Consider the following 22,294-nt stretch of genomic DNA (forward strand, 5'->3'; position numbering starts at 1 on the left):
GTACCAAAAAATTAAAAATAAAAATGTTATATGTGTATATGGGCTAGAACCTGTGACATGCCTTTTTTGCAAGTCGTGACCCAAAACTAAAACTAAATATGAAATAACACATAATCTATTTCCTCCACTAAAAATGAATCAACTCGCTCGACCTCCCATGAATAAAGAGAATGCAAAGAGACCATATCGGATGTTGTTTTGTTCACACCACCTCAAGTTCTTAGTTTGAGTTGATCAATATCATTCCATAATTTTTTGTGTATGTAAGAAGTGCATTTCAGGGCCTTAATCGAGTATGTACACTAAACAGTGCATGCTCCAAGATGTGTGTGTACTATAAATTTCTTCTCTCTGACTATCAAGATTTCTTCTCATGACTCTACAATCTGAAGATGGGCAGGTGCATCAACGTGTGCCTTCAAGTTCTAGTTAGTTTTACATGGTTCCTTTGATAGCATTAAAGTGTTCAACCTTGGTGTGCTTAACTTTAGTATCAGGTGAGAGTCCTAGTGCACAATGTGTTTCTTTCGCACTCTTCCATGTATGCAATCAAAAATAGTACTTGTACTCTTGTTGACCTATACCCCGATGAGTCTTAATACAATTAGGGGCTGTTTAGATTGTGCCTGCATTGGCCTTGCCAAATCGTGGGCGTGTCAATTTATTAGCGAGGGATTCTACCCCCACGGGAATCGCCAGCCGCGGGCGGAAAATATGACTGCGCAACCAAAATTTTGGTTGAGATCCGAAACATCGGGAGCAAACCAAACGCACGTCCAGCCGCGGGCGGAAAATATGTGGCACACTTTTTTTATATTTCGCCCTTTTCTTTTATTTTGGCTTGGTGTAAGGACTTTGTTGGTTTTGTGCATCTTAGTTATGCAGAGATTGGGTGTAATGCTTAAACCCTTTAAGTAATAAAAGCGCCCTTTTTAAAAAAAAGACAACATGCCTTACATTGCCTTCCTTTCATGATAATAACCCCCCTGCTAGAGTTACGTAAAAAATATTAATTAATTCAACATAATAACATCACATAAGGATAACACAAGCGCGGTGACAATTCCTAATTCCAAATGGGAGAAAAGCATGTCATTATAATAACTGTTTTCTAACTTTATTATGAGTTGTTCGGCACTTCGGCTACAAGTATTTGTTCCAACCTTTTGAAATTTTCCTCATAGTAACATTTGTTTTTGTAAATCATTTATAGCCTACCATATTTGACTTATTCAGAAAACTCTATGAAGTTCCAGAGCTCATATTCTTCATCTTATATGGTGACAAACCACTAATATATGTTGGAAATATGCCCTAAAGGCAATAATATTTGTATTATTATATTTTCGTATTCATAATTATAGAGTTTATATTCTATGCTATAAATTCTATGATTGTGAAATATGCGATTTAGTGGAAAAATTATATGCACGTGTGGAATGATAAACGGTTAAATAAAAGGTTTCTAGTCGTGCCTCTAGGACTAGCTCAAGTGTTGTTGGTGATCATGTTTCCGGATCTTAGATATCTTTAAGTGTAACGATAGTCCTAAAACAATATTGAGATTATGACGTTGGAAGAACGATCATATTGAAATGATCCAAACTTGTTTCTTGTGAATTGGATTAGTATCGTCTGTATTCAATTGTAATAACACGGAGTGTTAACGTGTGATATTGCTCCTTAGACCATGAGAGTATCGCGGTTACTTCTTATCGTGTGAACATGAACACAAATGAAATCGTATTGACATTACATAAAAAAGAAAAGGGAGGCTATGGGGTTGCTCAAATGTCACCTGTAACACGGTGATCATAACGATAACTTACAGGTTCAACGGAAAGTTTGACAAGTGACCGGATAGCTCGAGAGGGGATTTGCTCCTCCAATGATGGAGAGATATTTTTAGGGCCCTCTCGATGTGAAGGCATTGATCATCGTCTGGCCAGACCCAGGTGGCTTTGTCATGGGATGCCGGAACAAAATAACATGAAAGAAGAACAAAACCGGTAACGAGGATTTTGGTATAGTGAGCATGGTGATGACTCAGGAGGATACCGATGCATCCCGAGTTTTGTGAAGTATCACGAAGGAAAGGGAACATCATATGATAACCAAAGGTTCACTCGAATATCATTCGTGTGCTCATAGGGATCAATACGGATGTCCATGGTCTCGCAGTCGGTCTTTGAACGAACAGTTTCGTTCATGTCTATGAGTTACTGAACCTATAGGGTCACAGGCTTAAGGCAATCACGTTCTGCCGAGTGTTAGTAGGACGGGAGTCATGAGAGTATATTTGTGGAATTTTTTCATGAATATTCAGAATAGTTTCGAGAGGACTCGAAAGCCTTTCAGGGTCACGGGAAGGGTTTCGGTGAATATCAGGTAATACTGGGTATTACCGCTAAATATATATAGGTGAAAAATGTTTCCAGGATCTTAAATTATATATTTAATGGCCTGAAAATATTTAGAATATTTATATATTTAATTTAATATCAACAGAGCTTAAAAGGCCAAGTGGTGAAAGGCAACTTGTGCCAAAAAGGTTCAAGTGGGAAAGTGCCCCCTTCCTCAAGGAAGGAGGCCGAATTAGTGTGGGGGAGGAGTCCAACTCCTCCTCCCCTGGCCGGCGCCCGAAGGAAGGCCTTTCCCTCCTTGGTGGCAGCCCCTCCCTCCCCTTGGAACCTATATATAGTTATATACTAGAGGATTTTGTCCTTGGAGATACACAAGTTTTGGAGCCTTCTCTAGTTCATCCACTACTAGTTCTAGTTGGTCCTAATCGACTAATTAGGGCTAGCCCTAGACTCCTCTTATCCTCATAATTAGAAGCCCCATGTGGTTCTAATCTCTTTCCTCTAATTCTCTGGCGACGATTAGCTCTGAACGGCGAAGAATGAAGACTGTACACTTGCAACCAAGTAGAGATGCCATGCTTTCGGTCTTCTGTTCGAGGGTGATTCGTGGGATCATCATCGACGTTCGGGGGACTCCAAGTATGATCCACACCAACTCATCTTCTTCCGCTGCACTCCGGAGTCGGTAACGATCGTTGATCTCAACTTGTTATGCATCTTCATATTGTTCCTGGGTGATTGTAGGTGCGGGTTTTTTGTTTTCTACTACATTTCCCAACAATATAAACATCCACACACATTATTTATCACACCGAAAGATCGAGGTTCAACACTTGGTGTTGCATTAGAATTTGCATAGTCCTTAATCCACCGATTCATAGGAACAAAAGATGTCAACGATAGCTAGTACTCAAGACCACTTCTCCTAAACAAAATTGTCCCTATGCTCCGAGATCATGTGATTACTTTATTCTTCTGAACATATATCATGCTCTATAGTATAATGCTTTAACAAGCATACATTTCGGTTCTAATCTGCTACACCGCGGGGCATAAGACAGACAAGAACTTAATGAAGTGTGCCACACAATTACAAACAATGTTGGGTAGAAATACAATCATAGGCCATATGACACATTAGTGTCACAATCCACATAGATAGGCAAACTTGCCACTTTAGCGTTAATGTGTGCTTCTATTGTTCACAAGAGGGTAAATACACATAAACATGATAATAAATAGTTAGAACATTAGTGAGATTTCCATTCACACTTTAAAATAAGACTAGTTGCATATGAATCATAGAAATGCCATTAGTGTGACTTCGTTCATTCTTCTAAATAAGATTTGTTGCATCTTAATTAGGAACTGTCACACTTATTTTGTCTATGATATGCTATCAATAAGAGAGGTGCGTGTGACATCTCATTTAGAATGAGACGCCCACCCTGAAAGATCGAGGATCAACACTTGGTGAACACTTATTTAGAAGAATATGAACGTCCACACACATTATTTATCACACCAAAAGATCGAGGTTCAACACTTGTTGTTGCATTAGAATTTTCATAGTCCTTAATCCACATAGGAACAAAAGATGTCAACGATAGCTAGTACTCAAGATCACTTCTCCTAAAAATATGTGTTCATAGGCTCCGAGATCCCGTGATTACTTTATTCTTGTGAACATATATCGTGCTCTATGGTACAATGCTTTAACAAGCATACATTTTGGTTCTAATCTGCTACACCATAGGGCAGAAGACACATAAGAACTTAATGAAGTGTGCCACATAATTAGAAACAATGTTGGGTAGAAATATAATCATAGGCCACATGACACATTAGTGTCACAGTCCACATAGATAAGCAAACTTGCCACTTTAGCATTAATATGTGCTTCTATTGTTCACAAGAGGGTAACTACACATAAACATGATAATAAATAGTTAGAACATTAGTGAGATTTCCATTCACACTTTTAAATAAGACTGGTTGCATCTGAATCATAGAAATGCCATTAGTGTGATTTTCGTTCATTATTCTCAATAATATTTGTTGCATCTTAATTAGGAACTGTCACACTTTTTATTGACGAGATCATGATTTTGTTGAGGTCTCATTATTTCACTTCCCTTACGTCTTAATTGTACCATAACACAACTTTTTTATAAAGAAAACATAAGTTGTCACGCCTCTTCACACAGCTGGGGTTAACTTAATAGTACATTTAAAATACACATATCAATGTCATCTATTATAGAGACAAAAAAAGTTTCTCCAAAAACTAGGATTATAAACAATCAACATGAATAAGATGTATAATTATGAATATCCATTTCTGAGCTCAGGCTGATGTGCAACAGCGCTGAAGAAAAAATCAAAACAAATACTAGAAAAATTCCAAAAAATTCAAAAAATTGCATGGTAGATAATTTTATGCCTCTCCAATTTTCAGATCATTTGGACATCTGAGCAGCTCTCGGCAAAAACGGGGGTCTGTAAAAAAATTTACTACTCATGTACTGTTATGGCTGATTTGTCTTTTTTGCTGAGAGCTACTAAGATGTCCAAATAATCTAAAAATTGGAGCGGACCTCATAAAATAAATTATCTACCAAGAAAAAAACGATTTTTTTTGTTTTAAATTTTTTGTGAATTATTTTCTGACCGGGTGCAGATGAGTCTGGGCACCGAATCACTACACTCGTATAATTAAGCCATCTCCAAGTACTAGTGGAATAAGTTCAATAGATTTGACTTTAGACTCCTCTTCATAAGTAACGTGCATGGTGTCGTAAGCTACTTATGAGACCACTCCTGCTGCCACGACGACATCGTCTGCCCCATGCAACTCTCCACAAAGGAGGAGATGGCGGCACGACGTGCATTACGTATGAAGGAAATATGCCCTATAGGCAATAATAAATTTATTATTTATTTCCTTATATCATGATAAATGTTTATTATTCATGCTAGTATTGTATTAACCGGAAACATGATACATGTGTGAATACATAGACAAACAGAGTGTCACTAGTATGCCTCTACTTGACTAGCTCGTTGATCAAAGATGGTTATGTTTCCTAGCCATAGACATGAGTTGTCATTTGATTAACGGGATCACATCATTAGGAGAATGATGTGATTGACTTGACCCATTCCGTTAGCTTAGCACTTGATCGTTTAGTATGTTGATATTGCTTTCTTCATGACTTATACATGTTCCTATGACTATGAGATTATGCAACTCCCGTTTACCGGAGGAACACTTTGTGTGCTACCAAACATCACAACGTAACCGGGTGATTATAAAGGTGCTCTACAGGTGTCTCCGAAGGTACTTGTTGAGTTGACGTATTTCAAGATTAGGATTTGTCACTTTGATTGTTGGAGAGGTATCTCTGGGCCCACTCAGTAATGCACATCACAATAAGCCTTGCAAGCATTGTAACTAATGAGTTAGTTACGGGATGATGTATTATGGAACGAGTAAAGAGACTTGCCGGTAACGAGATTGAACTAGGTATTAAGATACCGACGATCGAACCTCGGGCAAGTAACATACCGATGACAAAGGGAACAACGTATGTTGTTATGCGGTTTGACCGATAAAGATCTTCGTAGAATATGTGGGAGCCAATATGAGCATCCAGGTCCCGCTATTGGTTATTGGCCAGAGGTGTGTCTCAGTCATGCCTACATAGTTCTCGAACCAGTAGGGTCCGCACGCTTAAAGTTCGGTGACAATCGGTATTATGAGTTTTTGTGTTTTGATGTACCGAAGGTAGTTCGGAGTCCCGGATATGATCACGGACATGAAGAGGAGTCTCGAAATGGTTGAGACGTAAAGTTCGATATATTGGACGACTATGTTCGGACACCAGAAAGGTTTCGGAAGGTTTCAGACATATACCGGAGTACCGGGGGGTTACCGGAACCCCCCGGGGGGCTTAATGGGCCTACATGAGCCTTAGTGGAAATAGAGGGCAGCAAGGGGAGTGTGGGGCGTGATACGTCTCCAATGTATCTATAATTTTTGATTGCTCCATGCTATATTATCTTTTGTTTTGGATGTTTATGGGCTTTATTATACACTTTTATATTATTTTTGGGACTAACCTATTAACCCAGAGCCCAATGCCAGTTTATGTTTTTTCCTTGTTTTAGAGTATCGCAGAAAGGAAAATCAAACGGAGTCCAATTGACCTGAAACTTCACGAAACTTATTTTTGGAAGGAAAGCAACCCGGGAGACTTGGAGTCCACGTCAAGGAAGCTTCGAGGAAGCCACGAGGTAGGGGGCGCGCCCACCCCCCTGGGCGCGCCCTCCACCCTCGTGGGCCCCTCGTGGCCCCCCTGACGTACTTCTTCCGCCTATATATCTTCATATACCCTAAAACGATCGGGGAGCACAATAGATCGGGAGTTCTGCCGCCAGAAGCCTCCGTAGCCACCGAAAACCAATCTAGACCCGTTCCGGCACCCTGCCGGAGGGGGCAATCCCTCTCGGTGGACATCTTCATCATCCCGGTGCTCTCCATGACGAGTAGGGAGTAGTTCTCCCTCGGGGCTGAGGGTATGTACCAGTAGCTATGTGTTTGATATCTCTCTCTCTCTCTCGTGTTCTTGATGTGATACGATCTTGATGTATCGCGAGCTTTGCTATTATATTTGGATCGTATGATGTTTCTCCTCCCCCTCTACTCTCTTGTAATGGATTGAGTTTCCCCTTTGAAGTTATCTTATCGGATTGAGTCTTTAAAGATTTGAGAACACTTGATGTATGTCTTGTCGTGCGTATCTGTGCTGACAATGGGATATCACGTGATTCACTTGATGTATGTTTTGGTGACCAACTTGCGGGTTCCGCCCATGAACCTATGCATAGGGGTTGGCACACGTTTTCGTCATGATTATCCGGTAGAAACTTTGGGGCACTCTTTGAGGTTCTATGTGTTGGTTGAATAGATGAATCTGATATTGTGTGATGCATATCGTATAATCATACCCACGGATACTTGAGGTGACATTGGAGTATCTAGGTGACATTAGGGTTTTGGTTGATTTGTGTCTTAAGGTGTTATTCTAGTACGAACTCTAGGGCTGTTTGTGACACTTATAGGAATAGCCCAACGAATTGATTGGAAAGAAAAACTTTGAGGTGGTTTCGTACCCTACCATAATCTCTTCGTTTGTTCTCCACAATTAGTGACTTTGGAGTGACTCTTTGTTGCATGTTGAGGGATAGTTATGTGATCCAATTATGTTATTATTGTTGAGAGGACTTGCACTAGTGAAAGTATGAACCCTAGGCCTTGTTTCAACACATTGCAATACCGTTTACGCTCTCTTTTATCATTCATTACCTTGCTGTTTTTATATTTTCAGATTACAAAAACTATTATCTACTATCCATATACCATTTGTATCATCATCTCTTCACCGAACTAGTGCACCTATACAATTTTACCATTGTATTGGGTGTGTTGGGGACACAAGAGACTCTTTATTATTTGGTTGCATGGTTGCTTGAGAGAGACCATCTTCATCCTACGCCTCCTACGGATTGATAAAGCTTAGGTCATCCACTTGAGGGAAATTTGCTACTGTCCTACAAACCTCTGCACTTGGAGGCCCAACAACGTCTATAAGAAGAAGGTTGTGTAGTAGACATCAAGCTCTTTTCTGGCGCCGTTGCTGGGGAGGTGAGTGCTTGAAGGTATATCTTTAGATCTTGCAATCGAGTCTTTTAGTTTCTTATTTTACCACTAGTTTAGTTTATAAAAGAAAATTACAAAAAATGGAATTAAGTTTGCCTCATACGCTTCATCTTTTTAATATCTTTCGTAAGTATGATGGAAAGGAAAATTGTGCCAAAGTGTTAGAAGAAGAATGCATTAAAATGTTTGGCACTAAATCTTTGAATGATGAGCATGACTGCAATGTTGTTAGTATGAACTCCTTGAATATCCATAGTGCTAATGATGATTGCACTAGTTATAATGAAAATATCTCTTATAAGCATGTCGATTTTTGTGGGGTATATTGGGTTTGCAAGTACACACCAGATAGAGAAGATAGATATTGCAAGAGGCATAAGTACTTGGAAACTAAATGGTTGCAAGAAAGGCTAGATGCTTGTGCTAAAATTTTAAACTTTCTTGGCCATACTTGTGAACTTTGCAATGAACGTGATCATTTTAGTACCCAATGCAAATTGTTTCATGATCGTATCGTGTCCAAAAACTGTAATGATTTGATTTCCCTTGCACATCATAATGAACTTAGTTTGCTCTTGGGTTATGAAGAAATGAAACGTATACCTAAGGATATTCCGAAATTTTCCCTTGATAGAGTTCTTCATTTTGATCTAGAGGAAATTTATATGTATTGTGCGGTGAATTGTATTGAAAATCCTTATATTGCCAACTACATAAAGAAAAGAAAAGAAATAGAAGATGAAGAGAATACTAATGAAAGGAAAGAGACTTCCCAATACCCTCCTATTATTTCTTATGATGAATCAGGTAACGAGGAGGAGCCTCCTATTCAACCAATCTCATTAATAAGGAACTCCAAAAAGAGGATTGAACCCACACATGATATGGTGAATAAGAAGAAAAGAAGAAGGAAGAGAGGTAAAAAGATATCTCCCCCAAATAATGCTGCTCCTCTTACTATTGTGCCTCATGAAAATATAATTATGAAATATAATGATACTTCTTATGATCTTGAAAATCTTTTTGGCACTTGCTTGGAAGAATATGATAATTGCTATACTATTGGTGCTATCCATACTATTAATGATGAGAGTGATTATGCTTATGATATGAGAAGGCCCAAGCTTGGGGATGTTATGTTTGACGAAGATGATGTTTTTGAGAATATATTTGCTGCAATTAATGTTTGTCCCAAGCTTGGGGATGCTACGTTTAATGAAGATGATATTTTTAGTCTCCGAAGTTTTGATATGCAAATTTATAATGATGATAGCATGCCTCCTACTTATGATGATTATTGTGATGATACTTATGCTATAAAAATTAGTGATTATATTTATAAAACTTGTCATGATTATGATTACCCCTTTTCTGAACATTACTCTTTTAATGTGGAAACAATTTATAGTATTCGAGTCTCTTATGATACTCCCACTATTCCAAATGAGAAGAATTTTGCTTATGTGGAGAGTAATAAAATTTCTATGCTTGTAGATCATGAAAAGAATGCTTTAGGTGCTGTTTATATTATTTAATTCATTCATGATGGTACTGAAAATTATTATGAGGGATAAATATATGCTTGTAGGAATTGCAATAATACCAAGTTTCCTCTTTATGTGCTTAAAGTTTTGAAGTTATGCTTGTTTTACCTTCCTATGCAAGTTGATTCTTGTTCCCACAAGTTGTTTGCTCACAAAATCCCTATGCATAGGAAGTGGGTTAGACTTAAATGTGCTAGTAATATTCTTCATGATTCTCTCTTTATTGTTACAATTCTTATCTTTTATGTGAGCATCATTGAAATCATCATGCCTAGCTAGGGGCGTTAAACGATAGCACTTGTTGGGAGGCAACCCAATTTTATTTTTGTTCCTTGCTTTTTGCTCCTGTTTAGTAATAAATAATTCATCTATCCTATGTTTATATGTGGTTTTATGCTTTTAATTAGTGTTTGTGCCAAGTAGAACCTTTGGGAAGGCTTGGGGAAAGTCTTTGTGATCATGCTATAAAAAACAGAAACTTTAGCGCTCACGAGAATTGCTGCCATTTTTATTTGGAGAGTGCTATTTAGTTAATTTTTTTGCAGATGATCAATAGATAAATTCCTCAGGTCCAGAAATTTATTTTAGAATTTTTGGGGTTCCAGAAGTATACGTTTGATTCAGATTACTACAGACTGTTCTGTTTTTGACAGATTCTGTTTTCTATGTGTTGTTTGCTTATTTTGATGAACCTATGAGTAGTATCGGAGGGTATGAACCATAGATAAGTTGGAATAAATTAGATATTACACCAATATGAATTTAGAATGAGTTCACAACAGTACCTAAGTGGTGATTTATTTTCTTATACTAACGGAGCTTACGAGTTTTCTGTTAAGTTTTGTGTTGTGAAGTTTTCAAGTTTTGGGTAAAGATTCGATGGACTATAAAATAAGGAGTGGCAAGAGCCTAAGCTTGGGGATGCCCAAGGCACCCCAAGGTAATATTCAAGGACAACCAAAAGCCTAAGCTTGGGGATGCCCCGGAAGGCATCCCCTCTTTCGACTTCGTTCATCGGTAACTTTACTTGGAGCTATATTTTTATTCGCCACATGATATGTGTTTTGCTTGGAGCGTCATTTTATTTTCTTTTGTTTTGATTGCTGTTTGAATAAAATACCAAGATCTGAAATTATTAAATGTTAGAGAGTCTTCACATAGTTTCATAATTATTCAACTATTCATTGATCTTCCCTTATATCTTTTGGAGTAGTTTGTCATTTGCTCTAGTGCTTCACTTATATCCTTTTAGAGCATGATGGTGGTTTTATTTTATAGAAATAGATGAACTCTCATGCTTCACTTATATTATTTTGAGAGTCCTAAACAGCATGGTAATTTTCTTTGGTTATGAAACTAGTCCTAATATGATGGGCATCCAAGAGGAATATAATAAAAACTTTCATATAAGTGCATTGAATACTAAGAGAAGTTTGATACTTGATAATTGTTTTGAGATATGGAGATAGTGATATCAAAGTTGTGCTAGTTGAGTAGTTGTGAATTTGAGGAATACTTATGTTGAAGTTTGCAAGTCCCGTAGCATGCACGCGTTGTGTAATAAATTTGAAACATGAGGTGTTATTTGATTGTCTTCCTTATGAGTGGCGGTCGGGGACGAGCGATGGTCTTTTCCTACCAATCTATCCCCCTAGGAGCATGCGCGTAATACTTGGTTTTTGATGACTTGTAGATTTTTGCAATAAGTATGTGAGTTCTTTATGACTAATGTTGAGTCCATGGATTATACACACTCTTACCCTTCCATCATTGCTAGCCTCTTCGGTACCGTGCATTGCCCTTTCTCACATTGAGAGTTGGTGCAAACTTCGCCGGTGCATCCAAACCCCGTGATATGATACACTCTTTCACACATAAACCTCCTCATATCTTCCTTAAAACAGCCACCATACCTACCTATTATGGCATTTTCATAGCCATTCCGAGATATATTGCCATGCAACTTTCCACCGTTCCATTTATTATGACATGCATCATCATTGTCATATTGCTTTGCATGATCATGTAGTTGACATCGTTTTTGTGCCAAAGCCATCGTTCATAATTTTTCATACATGTCACTCTTGAGTCATTGCACATCCCGGTACACCGTCGGAGGCATTCATATAGAGTCATACTTTGTTCTAGTATCGAGTTGTATTCTTCAGTTGTAAATAAATAGAAGTGTGATGATCATCATTAATAGAGCATTGTCCCAAAAAAAGGGAGGCCAAAAAAAAGAGAAAGGCCAAAAAAATAAAGGCCAAATAAAAAAAGGGACAATGCTACTATCCTTTGCCACACTTGTGCTTCAAAGTAGCACCATAATCCTCATGATAGAGTCTCTTGTTTTGTCACTTTCATATACTAGTGGGAATTTTTAATTATAGAACTTGGCTTGTATATTCCAACAATGGGCCTCCTCAAGTGCCCTAGGTCTTCGTGAGCAAGCAAGTTGGATGCACACCCACTTAGTTTCTTTTGTTGAGCTTTCATACATTTATAGCTCTAGTGCATCCGTTGCATGGCAATCCCTACTCCTTGCATTAACATCAATCGGTGGGCATCTCCATAGCCCATCGATTAGCCTCGTTGATGTGAGACTTTCTCCTTTTTTTTGTATTCTCCACATAACCCCCTCATCATATTCTATTCCACACATAGTGCTATATCCATGGCTCGCGCTCATATATTGTGTGAAAGTTTATAGGTTTGAGATTACTAAAGTATGAAACAATTGCTTGACTTGTCATCAGGGTTGTGCATGATGAGAGCATTCTTGTGTGACGAAAATGGAGCATGACTAAACTATATGATTTTGTAGGGGTGAACTTTCTTTGGCCATGTTATTTTGAGAAGACATAATTGCATAGTTAGTATGCTTGAAGTATTATTATTTTTATGTCAATATGAACTTTTATCTTGAATCTTTCGGATCTGAATATTCATGCCACAATTAAGAAGAATTGCATTGAAATTATGCCAAGTAGCACTCCGCATCAAAAATTCTGTTTTTATCATTTACCTACTCGAGGACGAGCAGGAATTAAGCTTGGGGATGCTGATACGTCTCCAATGTATCTATAATTTTTGATTGCTCCATGCTATATTATCTTCTGTTTTGGATGTTTATGGGCTTTATTATACACTTTTATATTATTTTTGGGACTAACCTATTAACCCAGAGCCCAGTACCAGTGCCAGTTTCTGTTTTTTCCTTGTTTTAGAGTATCATAGAAAAGGAAAATCAAACGGAGTCCAATTGACCTGAAACTTCACGGAACTTATTTCTGGAAGGAAAGCAACCTCGGAGACTTGGAGTCCAAGTCAAGGAAGCATCGAGGAAGCCACGAGGTAGGGGGCGCGCCCTCCACCCTTGTGGGCCCCTCGTGCCCCCCCCCCCGACGTACTTCTTCCGCCTATATATCTCCATATACCCTAAAATGATCGGGAAGCACAATAGATCGGGAGTTCTGCCGCCAGAAGCCTCCGTAGCCATCGAAAACCAATCTAGACCCGTTCCGGCACCCTGCCGGAGGGGGAAATCCCTCTCCGGTGGACATCTTCATCATCCCGGTGCTCTCCATGACGAGGAGGGAGTAGTTCTCCCTCGGGGCTGAGGGTATGTACCAGTAGCTATGTGTTTGATCTCTCTCTCTCGTGTTCTTGATGTGATACGATCTTGATGTATCGCGAGCTTTGCTATTATATTTGGATCCTGCTACCTCTTGAGCACTGCATTGGTTTTCCCCGAAGAGGAAGGGATGATGCAGCAAAGTAGCGTAAGTATTTCCCTCAGTTTTTGAAAACCAAGGTATCAATCCAGTAAGAGGCTACGCGCGAGTCCCTCGTACCTGCACAAAACAAATAAATCCTCACAACCAATGCGAATAGGGGTTGTCATCTACATGGCCACTTACGAAAGTGAGATCTGATAGATATGATAAGCTAATATTTTTGGTATTTTTGTGATAAAGATGCAAAGTAAAATAAAGGCAAAGTAAAAAAGCAAAGGAAATAACTAAGTAGTAGGAGATTAATATGATAAAGATAGACCCGGGGGCCATAGGTTTCACTAGTGGCTTCTCTCGAGAGCATAAGTATTCTACAGTGGGTGAACAAATTACTGTTGAGCAATTGATAGAATTGAGCATAGTTACGAGAATATCTAGGTATGATCATGTATATAGGCATCACGTCCGAGACAAGTAGACCGACTCCTGCCTGCATCTACTACTATTACTCCACTCATCGACCGCTATCCAGCATGCATCTAGAGTATTAAGTTAAAAACAGAGTAACGCCTTAAGCAAGATGACATAATGTAGAGGGATAGACTCATGCAATATGATGAAAATCCCATCTTGTTATCCTCGATGGCAACAATACAATACATGCCTTGCTGCCCCTACTGTCACTGGGAAAGGACACCGCAAGATTGAACCCAAAGCTAAGCACTTCTCCTGTTGCAAGAAAGATCAATCTTGTAGGCCAAACCAAACTGATAATTCGAAGAGACTTGCAAAGATAACCAATCATACATAAAAGAATTCAGAGAAGATTCAAATATTATTCATAGATAGACTTGATCATAAACCCACAATTCATCGGTCTCAACAAACACACCGCAAAAAGAAGATTACATTGAATAGTTCTCCACAAGAGAGGGGGAGAACATTGTATTGAGATCCAAAAAGAGAGAAGAAGCCATCTAGCTACTAACTATGGACCCGAAGGTATGAGGTAAACTACTCACACTTCATCGGAGAGGCTATGGTGTTGATCTAGAAGCCCTCCGTGATCGATGCCCCCTCCGGCGGAGCTCCGGAACAGGCCCCAAGATGGGATCTCGTGGATACAGAAAGTTGCAGCGGTGGAATTAGGTTTTTGGCTCTGTATCTGATCGTTTGGGGGTACGTAGGTATATATAGGAGGAAGGAGTACGTCGATGGAGCAACAGGGGGGCCATGAGGGTGGAGGGCACGCCTAGGGGGGTAGGCGCGCCCCCTACCTCCTGGCCTCCTCTTCTATACCTTGATGTAGGGTCCAAGTCTCCCGGGTCTTGTTTGTTGAGAAAATCACGTTCCCGAAGGTTTCATTCCGTTTGGACTCCGTTTGATATTCCTTTTCTTGAAACCCTAAAACAAGCAAAAAACAGCAATTCTGGGCTGGGCCTCCGGTTAATAGGTTAGTCCCAAAAATAATATGAAAGTGGATAATAAAACCCAATAATGTCCAAAATAGTAGATAATATAGCATGGAGCAATCAAAAATCATAGATACGTTGGAGACGTATCAATCATCCCCAAGCTTAATTCATGCTCGTCCTCGAGTAGGTAAATGATAAAAAAACAGAATTTTTGATGCGGAGTGCTACTTGGCATAATTTTAATATAATTCTTATTAATTGTGGTATTAATATTCAGATCTGAAAGATTCAAGACAAAAGTTCATATTGACATAAAAAATAATACTTCAAGCATACTAACAAAGCAATTATGTCTTCTCAAAATAACATGGCCAATGAAAGTTATCCCTACAAAATCATATAGTCTGGCTATGCTCCATCTTCGCCACACAAAATATTTAAATCATGCACAACCCCGATAACAAGCCAAGCAATTGTTTCATACTTTTGACATTCTCAAAACTTTTTCAATTTTCACGCAATACATGAGCGTGAGCCATGGATATAGCACTATAGGTGGAATAGAATGGTGGTTGTGGAGAAGACAAAAAGGGAGAAGATAGTCTCACATCAACTAGGCATATCAACGGGCTATGAAGATGCCCATCAATAGATATCAATGTGAGTGAGTAGGGATTGCCATGCAATGGATGCAGTAGAGCTATAAGTATATGAAAGCTCAAAAAGAAGGGATTTTTGTATTCGTGCCCCTAGTTGGGTCACGCTCGACTGATTTACCCCTATTTTTTCAACAATTGCAGTTTTGCCCAGCTCACTTCACTCGCCTTGTGTTTTTGCCCTTCCGGGGCGGTTCCGACCAGTGAGCAGTCGCCACGTGGTGAACCATGATTGGTCGGAACTGCCCCGGAAGGGCAAAAACACAAGGCGAGTGAAGTGAGCTGGGCAAAACCGCAATTGTTGAAAAAATAGGGGCAAATTAGTCGAGCGTGACCCAACTAGGGGCACGAATACAATTGTTCCCAAAAAGAAACTAAGTGGGTGCGCATCCAACTTGCTTGCTCATGAAGACCTAGGGCATTTTGAGGAAGCCCATCATTGGAATATACAAGCCAAGTTCTACAATGAAAAATTCCCACTAGTATATGAAAGTGATAACATGAGAGACTCTCTACTATGAATATCATGGTGCTACTTTGAAGCACAAGTGTGGTAAAAGGATAGTAACATTGTCCCTTCTCTCTTTTTCTCTCATTTTTTATTTGGGCCCTTTCTCCTTTTTTATGGCCTCTTTTCTTTCTCTTTTTTTATTATTCGTTCGGAGTCTCATCTCGACTTGTGGGGGAATCATAGTCTCCATCATCCTTTCCTCACTGGGACAATGCTCTAATAATGATGATCATCACACTTTTATTTTTCTTACAACTCAAGAATTACAACTCGATACTTAGAACAAAATATGACTCTATATGAATGCCTCTGGCGGTGTACCGGGATATGCAATGAATCAAGAGTGACACGTATGGAAGAATTATGAATGGTGGCTTTGCCACAAATACGATGTCAACTACATGATCATGCTAAGCAATATGACAATGATGGAGTGTGTCATGATTATGACAATGATGGAGTGTGTCATGATAAACGGAACGGTGGAAATTTGCATGGCAATATATCTCGGAATGGCTATGGAAATTCCATAATAGGTAGGTATGGTGGCTGTTTTGAGGAAGGTATATGGTGGGTGTATGATACTAGCGAAAGGTGCGCGGTATTAGAGAGGCTAGCAAAGGTGGAAGGGTGAGAGTAGTGCGTATAATCCATGGACTCAACATTAATCATAAAGAACTCATATACTTATTGCAAAAATCTACAAGTTATCAAATCAAAGTATTATGCGCATGCTCCTAGGGGATAGATTGGTAGGAAAAGACCATCGCTCATCCCCGACCGCCACTCATAAGGAAGACAATCAAAAAATAAATCATGCTCCGACTTCATCACATAACGGTTCACCATACGTGCATGCTACGGGAATCACAAACTTTAACACAAGTATTTCTCAAATTCACAACTACTCAACTAGCACAACTTTAATATCACCATTGGTATATCTCAAAACAATTATCAAGTATCAAACTTCTCATAGTATTCAACACACTCATAAGAAAGTTTTATTATTAATCTTGTATACCAAGCATATTAAGACTTTAAGCAAATTACCATGCTATTTAAGACTCTCAAAATAATCTAAGTGAAGCATGAGAGATCAATAGTTTCTATAAAACAAATCCACCACCGTGTTCTAAAAGATATAAGTGAAGTACTAGAGCAAAACTATATAACTCAAAAGATATAAGCGAAGCACATAGAGTATTCTAACAAATTCTAAATCATGCATGGATCTCTCAAAAGGTGTGTACAGCAAGGATGATTGTGGTAAACTAACAAATAAAGACTCAAATCATACAAGACGCTCCAAGCAAAACACATATCATGTGGTGAATAAAAATATAGCTCCAAGTAAAGTTACTGATAGAAGTAGACGAAAGAGGGGATGCCTTCCGGGGCATCCCCAAGCTTTGGATTTTAGGTGTCCTTAGATTATCTTGGGGGTTCCATGGGCATCCCCAAGCTTAGGATCTTGCCATTCCTTGTTCCATACTCCATCAAATCTTTACCCAAAACTTGAAAACTTCACAACACAAAACTTAAAGTAGAAAATCTCGTGAGCTCCGTTAGCGAAAGAAAATAAAAGACCACTTCAAGGTACTTTAATGAACTCATTCTTTATTTATATTCGTGTTATACCTACTGTATTCCAACTTCTCTATGGTTTAGAAACCATTTTACTAGCCATAGATTCATCAAAATAAGCAAACAACACACGAAAAACAGAATCTGTCAAAAACAGAACAGTCTGTAGTAATCTGTAGCTAGCGCAATATCCGGAACCCCAAAAATTCTAAAATAAATTACTGGACATGAGGAATTTATATATTAATCATATGCAAAAATAATTAACTAAATATCACTCTCCAAATAAAAATGGCAGTAGTTCTTGTGAGCGCTAAAGTTTCTGTTTTTTACAGCAAGTGTAACAAGACTTTCCCCAAGTCTTCCCAACGGTTCTACTTGGCACAAACACTAATTAAACACAAAATACACAACCAAAACAGAGGCAATATAAATTATTTATTACTAAACAGAATCAAAAAGCAAGGAATAAAAATAAAATTGGGTTGCCTCCCAACAAGCGCTATCGTTTAACGCCCCTAGCTAGGCATACCAAGCATGGATAGATCTAGGTATTGCCATCTTTGGTAGGCAATCCATAAGTGGCTCTCATAATAGATTCATAAGGTAATTTAATTTTATTTCTAGGAAAGTGTTCCATGCCTTTCCTTAATGGAAATTGGAATCTAATATTTCCTTCCTTCATATCAATAATTGCACCAATCGTTCTAAGGAAAGGTCTACCAAGAATAACAAGACATGAAGGATTGCAATCTATGTCAAGAACAATAAAATCTATGGGTAGATAATTCCTATTTGCAAAAATAAGAACATCATTAATTCTTACCATAGGTTTCTTAATAGTGGAATCCGCAAGGTGCAAGTTTAGAGAGCAATCATCAAAATCACGGAAACCTAACAAATCACACAAAGTCTTTGGAATCGTGGAAACACTAGCACCCAAATCACATAAAGCATAGCATTCATGATCTTTAATTTTAATTTTAATAGTTGGTTCCCACTCATCATAAAGTTCTCTAGGGATAGAAACTTCCAATTCAAGTTTTTCTTCATAAGATTGCATCAAGGCATCAACGATATGTTTAGTAAACGCTTTATTTTGACTATAAGCATGAGGAGAATTTAGCACGGATTGTAACAAGGAAATAAAATCAATAAAAGAGCAATTTTCATAGTTAAATTCCTTGAAATCCATAATAGTGGGTTTAGCAACATCTAGGGTTTTAATTTCTTCAATCCCACTTTTATCAATTTTAGCATCAAGATCAACAAATTCCGAATTCTTGGAACGCCTTCTAGGTAAAGGTGGATCATATTAAGTCCCATCATTATCAGGATTCATATTGCAAAACAAAGATTTAATTGGGGACATATCAATAACTTTTAGATCTTCATCATTATTTTCATAGGAACTAGAAGAACACGCTCTTATAAAGGCATCTTTCTTAGCACACATCCTAGCGGTTCTTTCTTTGCACTCATCAATGGAAATTCTCATGGCTTTGAGAGAATCATTGACATCATGCTTAGGTGGAGTAGATCTAAGTTTCAAAGAATCAACATCAAGAGCAATTATATCAATGTTCCTAGCCAAATCATCAATCTTAAGCAATTTTTCTTCAATCAAAGCATTAAAATTCTTTTGCGAAGTAATAAATTCTTTAATATTAGATTCAAAATCAGAGGGCATCTTATTATAATTTCCATAAGAATTGTTGTAGGAATTACCATAATTATTTGAGGGATTACTAGGATAAGGCCTAGGGTTGAAATTTCTTCTATATGCGTTGTTACCAAAATTGTTCCTACCAACAAAATTCACATCCATAGATTCATTATTATTCTCAATCAAAGTAGACAAGGGCATATCATTAGGATCAGAAGAAACACTCTTATTAGCAAATAATTTCATAAGTTCATCCATCTTTCCACTCAAAACATTAATTTCTTCTATCGCATGCACCTCTTTATTAGTAGATCTTTCAGTATGCCATTGAGAATAATTAACCATAATATTATCTAGGAGTTTAGTAGCTTCTTCTAAAGTGATTTCCATAAAAGTGCCTCGTCCCGCGGCCGAATCTAAAAGATTTCTAGAAGCAAAATTCAATCCGGCATAAATTTTTTGTATAATCATCCATAAATTTAAACCATGAGTAGGGCAATTACGTATCATTAGTTTCATTCTCTCCCAAGCTTGTGCAACATGTTCATGATCAAGTTGCTTAAAATTCATAATATCATTTCTAAGAGAGATGATCTTAGCGGGAGGAAAATACTTAGAGATAAAATCATCTTTGCACTTGTTCCATGAATCAATACTATTTTTAGGCAAAGACGAAAACCAAGCTTTAGCACGATCTCTAAGCGAAAAAGGAACTAGCTTCAATTTAAAAATATCATTATCCACATCTTTCTTCTTTTGCATATCACACAAATCAACGAAGCTATTTAGATGGGTAGCGGCATCTTCACTAGGAAGGCCGGAAAACGGATCTTTCATGACAAGATTCAACAAAGCAGTATTAATTTCACAAGATTCAGCATCGGTAAGAGGAGCAATCGAAGTGCTAATAAAATCATTGTTGTTGTTATTGGTAAAGTCACACAATTTAGTATTATCTTGAGCCATCGTGACAAGCAAGCAAACTAACACACAAGCAAACAAAAAGCAAGCGGGCAAAAAGAGGCAAATAGAGAAAGAGAGGGAGGATAGAGAGAGAGAGGGTGAATAAAACGGCAAGGGTGAAGTGGGGGAGAGGAAAACGAGAGGCAAATGGCAAATAATGTAATGCGGGAGATAAGGGTATGTGATGGGTACTTGGTATGTTGACTTTTGCGTAGACCTCCCCGGCAACGATGCCAGAAATCCTTCTTGCTACCTCTTGAGCACTGCGTTGATTTTCCCCAAAGAGGAAGGGATGATGCAGCAAAGTAGCGTAAGTATTTCCCTCAGTTTTTGAGAACCAAGGTATCAATCCAGTAGGAGACTACGTGCGAGTCCCTCGTACCCGCACAAAACAAATAAATTCTCTCAACTAACGCGAATAGGGGTTGTCAATTCCTACATGGCCACTTACGAGAGTGAGATCTGATAGATATGATAAGATAATATTTTTGGTATTTTTGTGATAAAGATGCAAAGTAAAAAAGCAAAGGAAATAACTAAGTAGTAGGAGATTAATATGATAAAGATAGACCCGGGGGCCATAGGTTTCACTAGTGGCTTCTCTCGAGAGCATAAGTATTCTACGATGGGTGAACAAATTACTATTGAGCAATTGACAGAATTGAGCATAGTTATGAGAATATCTAGGTATGATCATGTATATAGGCATCACGTCCGAGACAAGTAGACCGACTCCTGTCTGCATCTACTACTATTACTCCACTCATCGACCGCTATCCAGCATGCATCTAGAGTATTAAGTTAAAAACAGAGTAACGCCTTAAGCAAGATGATATGATGTAGAGGGATAGACTCATGCAATATGATGAAAACCCCATCTTGTTATCCTCGATGGCAACAATACAATACGTGCCTTGCCGCCCCTACTGTCACTGGGAAAGGACACCGCAAGATTGAACCCAAAGGTAAGCACTTCTCCCATTGCAATAAAGATCAATCTAGTAGGCCAAACCAAACTGATAATTCGAAGATACTTGCAAAGATAACCAATCATACATAAAAGAATTCAGAGAAGATTCAAATATTATTCATAGATAGACTTGATCATAAACCCACAATTCATCGGTCTCAACAAACACACCGCAAAAAGAAGATTACATTGAATAGTTCTCCACAAGAGAGGGGGAGAACATTGTATTGAGATCCAAAAAGAGAGAATAAGCCATCTAGCTACTAACTATGGACCCGAAGGTCTGAGGTAAACTACTCACACTTCATCGGAGAGGCTATGGTGTTGATGTAGAAGCCCTCCGTGATTGATGCCCCCTTCGGCGAAGCTCAGGAACAGGCCCCAAGATGGGATCTCGTGGATACAGAAAGTTGCGGCGGTGGAATTAGGTTTTTGGCTCCGTATCTGATCGTTTGGGGGTACATAGGTATATATAGGAGGAAGGAGTACGTTGGTGGAGCAACAGGGGGCCCACGAGGGTGGAGGGCGCGCCTGGGGGGGGGGGGGTAGGCGCGCCCTCTACCTTGTGGCCTCCTCTTTTGTGTCTTGACGTAGGGTCCAAGTCTCCCGGGTCTTGTTTGTTGAGAAAATCACGTTCCCGAAGGTTTCATTCTGTTTGGACTCCGTTTGATATTCCTTTTCTTCGAAACCCTAAAACAGGAAAAAAAAATAGCAATTCTGGGCTGGGCCTCCGGTTAATAGGTTAGTCCCAAAAATAATATAAAAGTGGATAATAAAGCCCAATAATGTGCAAAACAGTAGATAATATAGCATGGAGCAATCAAAAATTATAGATACGTTGGAGACCATATGGCTCCTGCCAGTTGCCGATAACTCGGTTACAAAACATGATCATCTCATACAATAAAATTTAGCATCATGTCTTGACCATATCACATCACAACATGCCCTGCAAAAACAAGTTAGACGCCCTCTACTTTGTTGTTGCATGTTTTACGTGGCTGCTACGGGCTTAAGCAAGAACCAATCTTACCTACGCATCAAAACCACAACGATAGTTTGTCAAGTTGGTGCTGTTTTAACCTTCGCAAGGACCGGGCGTAGCCACACTCGGTTCAACTAAAGTTAGAGAAACTGTCACCCGCAAGCCACCTATGTGCAAA

This window comes from Triticum urartu, chromosome 5A, assembly GCF_056163025.1.
Source record: "Triticum urartu cultivar PI428250 chromosome 5A, HENAU_Tu73, whole genome shotgun sequence".
Taxonomy (NCBI): Eukaryota; Viridiplantae; Streptophyta; class Magnoliopsida; order Poales; family Poaceae; genus Triticum; species Triticum urartu.